The sequence below is a fragment of the Lampetra fluviatilis genome, unplaced genomic scaffold (genome assembly GCF_964198595.1).
Source record: "Lampetra fluviatilis unplaced genomic scaffold, kcLamFluv1.1 SCAFFOLD_285, whole genome shotgun sequence".
Classification (NCBI taxonomy): domain Eukaryota; kingdom Metazoa; phylum Chordata; class Hyperoartia; order Petromyzontiformes; family Petromyzontidae; genus Lampetra; species Lampetra fluviatilis.
Genome location: NW_027620979.1, coordinates 77,010 through 82,500, shown reverse-complemented (window position 1 = coordinate 82,500; position 5,491 = coordinate 77,010). Strand labels below are relative to the sequence as shown.

Here is a 5,491-nt window from a genome sequence, read left to right as displayed (position 1 = left end):
GTGTGTGTGTATATGTGTGTGTATGTGTGTAACTACAGGTGTGTGTGTATGTGTGTGTGTATGTGTGTAACTACAGGTGTGTGTCTGTGTGTGTGTGTATGTGTGTAACTGCAGGTGTGTGTGTATGTGTGTGTGTGTATGTGTGTGTATGTGTGTAACTGCAGGTGTGTGTGTCTGTGTGTGTGTGTATGTGTGTAACTGCAGGTGTGTGTGTCTGTGTGTGTGTGTATGTGTGTGTATGTGTGTAACTGCAGGTGTGTGTCTCTGTGTGTGTGTGTGTATGTGTGTAACTGCAGGTGTGTGTCTCTGTGTATGTGTGTGTATGTGTGTAACTGCAGGTGTGTGTCTGTGTGTGTGTGTATGTGTGTAACTGCAGGTGTGTGTGTCTGTGTGTCTGTGTGTGTGTGTATGTGTGTAACTGCAGGTGTGTGTCTCTGTGTATGTGTGTGTATGTGTGTAACTGCAGGTGTGTGTCTGTGTGTGTGTGTCTGTGTGTAACTGCAGGTGTGTCTCTGTGTGTGTGTGTGTATGTGTGTCTACAGGTGTATATGTATGTATGTAACTACAGGTGTATCTGTGTATATCTGTGTGTATGTATCTGTATGTATCTACATGTATGTATGTGTGTATATCACGACACCTGTGGATGTTGTGTGTGTGTATGTGTGTGTGTGTATGTATGTATCTGTGTATGTATCACGTGACACCTGTGTGGATGTTGTGTATGTGTGTGTATGTGTGTGTATGTATCTGTGTGTATGTATCTGTGTATGTATCACGTCACACCTGTGTGGATGTTGTGTATGTGTGTGTATGTGTGTGTATGTGTGTGTATATGTATGTATGTGTCTGTGTGTATGTATCACGTCACACCTGTGTGGATGTTGTGTATGTGTGTGTGTGTATGTATCTGTATGTGTATGTATGTATCTGTGTATGTATCACGTCACACCTGTGTGTATGTGTGTGTATGTGTGTGTGTATATGTGTGTATGTATCTGTGTGTATGTATCTGTGTGTATGTATATGTGTGTATGTATCTGTGTGTATGTGTCTGTGTGTATGTATCACGTCACACCTGTGTGGATGTTGTGTATGTGTGTGTATGTGTGTGTATGTGTGTGTGTGTGTCTGTGTGTGTGTCTGTGTGTGTGTGTGTCTGTGTGTGTGTCTGTGTGTGTGTCTGTGTGTGTGTGTCTGTGTGTGTGTCTGTGTGTGTCTGTGTGTGTCTGTCTGTGTGTGTCTGTGTGTGTGTCTGTGTGTGTGTCTGTGTGTGTCTGTGTGTGTGTGTCTGTGTGTGTGTATCTACAGGTGTATATGTATGTATGTGTCTGTGTGTGTGTGTATCTGTATGTATGTGTCTGTGTGTATGTACCACGTCACACCTGTGTGGATGTTGTGGATGTGTGTGTATGTATGTATCTGTATGTATGTGTCTGTGTGTATGTACCACGTCACACCTGTGTGGATGTTGTGTGTGTGTGTGTATGTGTGTGTATGTATGTATCTGTGTGTATGTATCTGTGTATGTACCACGTCACACCTGTGTGGATGTTGTCGGGGGTCCGGGCAGGAGGCGATCACCGCTGAGACGCACCTCGTGTGTGTGTGTCTGTGTGTGTGTCTGTGTGTGTCTGTGTGTGTGTGTCTGTGTGTGGATGTTGTGTATGTGTATGTATGTGTGTATATGTGTGTATGTATCTGTATGTATGTATCTGTGTGTATGTATCTGTATGTATGTATCTGTGTGTATGTACCACGTCACACCTGTGTGGATGTTGTCGGGGGTCCGGGCAGGAGGCGATCACCGCTGAGACGCACCTCGAGTCGGGCGCGTTACAGCAGCAGAATGAGCCTGGCGGTGTCACGTGGTCCGGGATGAGCCAATGGGGGGGAGGGGGGGTGAGGAGGGGTGAGTGGGAGGGGTGAGTAGGGGGGGGTGGGGGGAGGGGAGGGGGGAGGGAGGGGGAGGGGTGAGGAGGGGGGAGGGGTGAGTGGGTGGGGTGAGTGGGTGGGGTGAGGAGGGGGGGGTGGGGGGAGGGGAGGGGGGAGGGAGGGGGAGGGGTGATTGGGTGGGGTGAGTGGGGGGGGTGAGTGGGGGGAGGGGTGAGTGGGTGGGGTGAGTAGGGGGGGGTGGGGGGAGGGGGGAGGGAGGGGGAGGGGTGAGTGGGTGGGGTGGGTGAGAAGGGGGAGGGGGTAGGGGGGGTGGTGAGTGGGGGGGGGGATGAGTAGTGGGAGGGGTGGGTAGGGGAGGGGAGGGGGGAGGGAGGGGTGAGTGGGGGGGGGGGTGAGTGGGTGGGTGTGGGGTGGGTGAGAAGGGGGAGGGGGTAAGGGGGGGTGGGAGTGGTGAGTGGGGGGGGGTGAGTTGTGGTGAGTGGGGGGGGGGTGGGACGGGGGAGGGGGGAGGGGGGTGATTAGAGGGGGGGGGGTGATTAGAGGGGGGTGAGGGGGGTTGAGTGGGAGTGGTGAGTGGTGGGAGGGGTCAGTGGTGATTAGGTGAGTGGGAGTGGTGAGTGGGAGTGGTGAGTAGGGGAGGGGGGTGATTAGAGGGGGGTGAGGGGGGGATGAGGGGGAGGGGCTGGACTGGGAGTGGTGAGTGGGGGGTGAGGGAGGTGAGGGGGAGGGGCTGAGAGGGGGATGAGGGGGAGGGGCTGGACTGGTTCTACCGGCCCAGCGAGTCGAGTCTATGGGGAGCCACAGGGGACTGAGATCAGGAGAGACACGTGATGGTGGTGGTGATGGTGGTGATGGTGGTGGTGGTGATGGTGGTGGTGGTGGTGATGGTGGTGGTGGTGATGGTGGTGGTGGTGGTGGTGATGGTGGTGGTGGTGATGGTGGTGGTGATGGTGGTGGTGGTGGTGATGGTGGTGGTGGTGGTGGTGGTGATGGTGGTGGTGATGGTGGTGATGATGGTGGTGATGATGGTGGTGGTGGTGGTGGTGATGGTGGTGATGGTGGTGGTGGTGGTGATGGTGGTGATGGTGGTGGTGGTGGTGATGGTGGTGATGGTGGTGGTGATGGTGGTGGTGAAGGTGGTGGTGGTGGTGATGGTGGTGATGGTGGTGGTGATGGTGGTGGTGGTGATGGTGGTGGTGATGGTGGTGGTGGTGGTGGTGATGGTGGTGATGGTGGTGGTGATGGTGGTGATGATGGTGGTGATGATGGTGGTGATGATGGTGGTGGTGGTGGTGGTGGTGATGGTGGTGGTGGTGGTGATGGTGGTGATGGTGGTGGTGATGATGGTGGTGATGGTGGTGGTGATGGTGATGGTGGTGAAGGTGGTGGTGGTGGTGATGGTGGTGATGGTGGTGATGGTGGTGGTGGTGGTGGTGGTGGTGATGGTGGTGGTGGTGGTGATGGTGGTGGTGGTGATGGTGGTGATGGTGATGGTGGTGATGGTGGTGATGGTGGTGATGGTGATGGTGGTGATGGTGATGGTGGTGGTGATGGTGGTGGTGGGGGTGGTGGTGATGATGGTGATGGTGGTGGTGGTGATGGTGATGGTGGTGGTGATGGTGGTGGTGGGGGTGGTGGGGGTGGTGGTGGTGGTGGTGGTGATGGTGGTGATGGTGGTGATGATGGTGGTGGTGATGGGGGTGGTGGTGGTGGTGATTGTGGTGATGATGGTGGTGGTGATGGGGGTGGTGATGGGGGTGGTGATGTCTCTATCACGAGGCTTATGTACAGTGGATACTGTAGATATAAACCACCGGACCATCCACCCACCCACCCACTCACTCACTCACCCATCCATTCATCCACTCACTCACTCACCCACCCACTCACTCACCCACCCACTCACTCACTCACTCACCCACCCACTCACTCACCCACCCACTCACTCACTCACCCACTCACTCACTCACTCACCCACCCACTCACTCACCCACCCACTCACTCACCCACCCACTCACTCACCCACCCACTCACTCACTCACCCACCCACTCACTCACCCACCCACCCACTCACCCACCCACCCACTCACTCACCCACCCACCCACTCACCCACTCACCCACTCACTCACTCACCCACCAACTCACCCACCCACTCACTGAGTCACCAACCCACCCACTCACCCACTCACCCACCCACCCACTCACCCATCCACTCACTTACCCACTCACTCACCCACCCACCCACCCACTCACTCACTCACCCACCCACCCACTCACTCACTCACTCACCCACCCACCCACTCACTCACTCACCCACCCACTCACTCACCCACCCACTCACTCACCCACCCACCCACTCACCCATCCACCCATCCACTCACTTACCCAATCACTCACCCACACACTCACCCACTCACCCACCCACCCACCCACTCACCCACTTACCCACCCACTCACTCACCCACCCAACCCACTCACCCACTCACTCACTTACCCATCCACCCACCCACTCACCCACCCACCCACCCACTCACTCACTCACCCACCCACTCAGTCACTCACCCACTCACCCACCCACCCACTCACCCACCCACCCACCCACTCATCCACCCACCCACTCACCCACCCACCCACTCACCCACCCACCCACCCACTCACTCACTCACCCACCCACCCACCCACTCACTCACTCACTCACCCACCCACTCAGTCACTCACCCACTCACCCACCCACCCACTCACCCACTCACCCACCCACTCACCCACTCACCCACCCACTCACTCACTCACTCACCCACCCACCCAACCCACTCACTCACCCACTCACTCACCTACCCACCCACTCACCCACCCACCCACCCACCCACTCACTCACTCACTCACACACCCACTTACTCACTCACCCACTCACCCACCCACCCACTCACCCACTCACTCACTCACCCACTCACCCACCCACTCACCCATTCACTCACTCACTCACCCACCCACCCACCCACTCACCCACCCACTCACTCACCCACCCAACCCACTCACCCACCCACCCACTCATCCACCCACCCACTCACCCACCCACCCACTCACCCACCCACCCACCCACTCACCCACCTACTCACCCACCCACCCACCCACTTACTCACCCACCCACTGTATGTCTCTGTGTGTCTCAGTGAGTCTCTGTGGGTGTCTGTGTGTCTCTGTGTGTCTCTGTGTGTCGCTGTGGGTTTGTGGGTCTGTGTGGGTCTTTGAGTATGGGTCTCTGTGGGTCTCTGTGGGTCTCTGTGTCTCTATGTGTCTCTATGGGTCTCTATGGGTCTCTGTGTGTCTCTATTGGTCTCTATGGGTCTCTGTGTGTCTCGATAGGTCTCTATGGGTCTGTATGATTCTCTGTGAGTCTCTATGTATCTCTATGTATCTCTATGGGTCTCTGTGGGTCTCTGTGTGTCTCTATGTGTCTCTGTGTGTCTCTATGTGTCTCTGTGGGTCTCTGTGTGTCTCTATGTGTCTCTATGGGTCTCTATGGGTCTCTGTGTGTCTGTGTGTGCTGAGAGTGGAAACCGGCCCAGATCATTGCTTGTTCTGATCTCGTGGTTC

The 5,491-nt window shown here is 55.8% G+C and overlaps 1 protein-coding gene across 7 annotated transcripts in view; it reads right to left on the bottom strand.

Annotated features, from left to right (window-relative positions):
• Window positions 1-1,878, bottom strand: part of LOC144954613 (claudin-4-like) — a 16,375-nt gene extending 14,497 nt beyond the window's left edge. For 2 of the 7 annotated variants that reach the window (XM_078885066.1, XM_078885072.1), the window contains exon 1: window positions 1,544-1,725. The gene's annotated coding sequence lies outside the window, so the exon portion shown is untranslated. Of the gene's footprint in view, window positions 1-1,533; window positions 1,726-1,767 lie in introns of those variants that run through there. The other 5 variants (XM_078885064.1, XM_078885071.1, XM_078885068.1 and 2 more) reach the window with 5 other exon arrangements.
• Window positions 1,879-5,491: the final 3,613 nt, after the last annotated feature.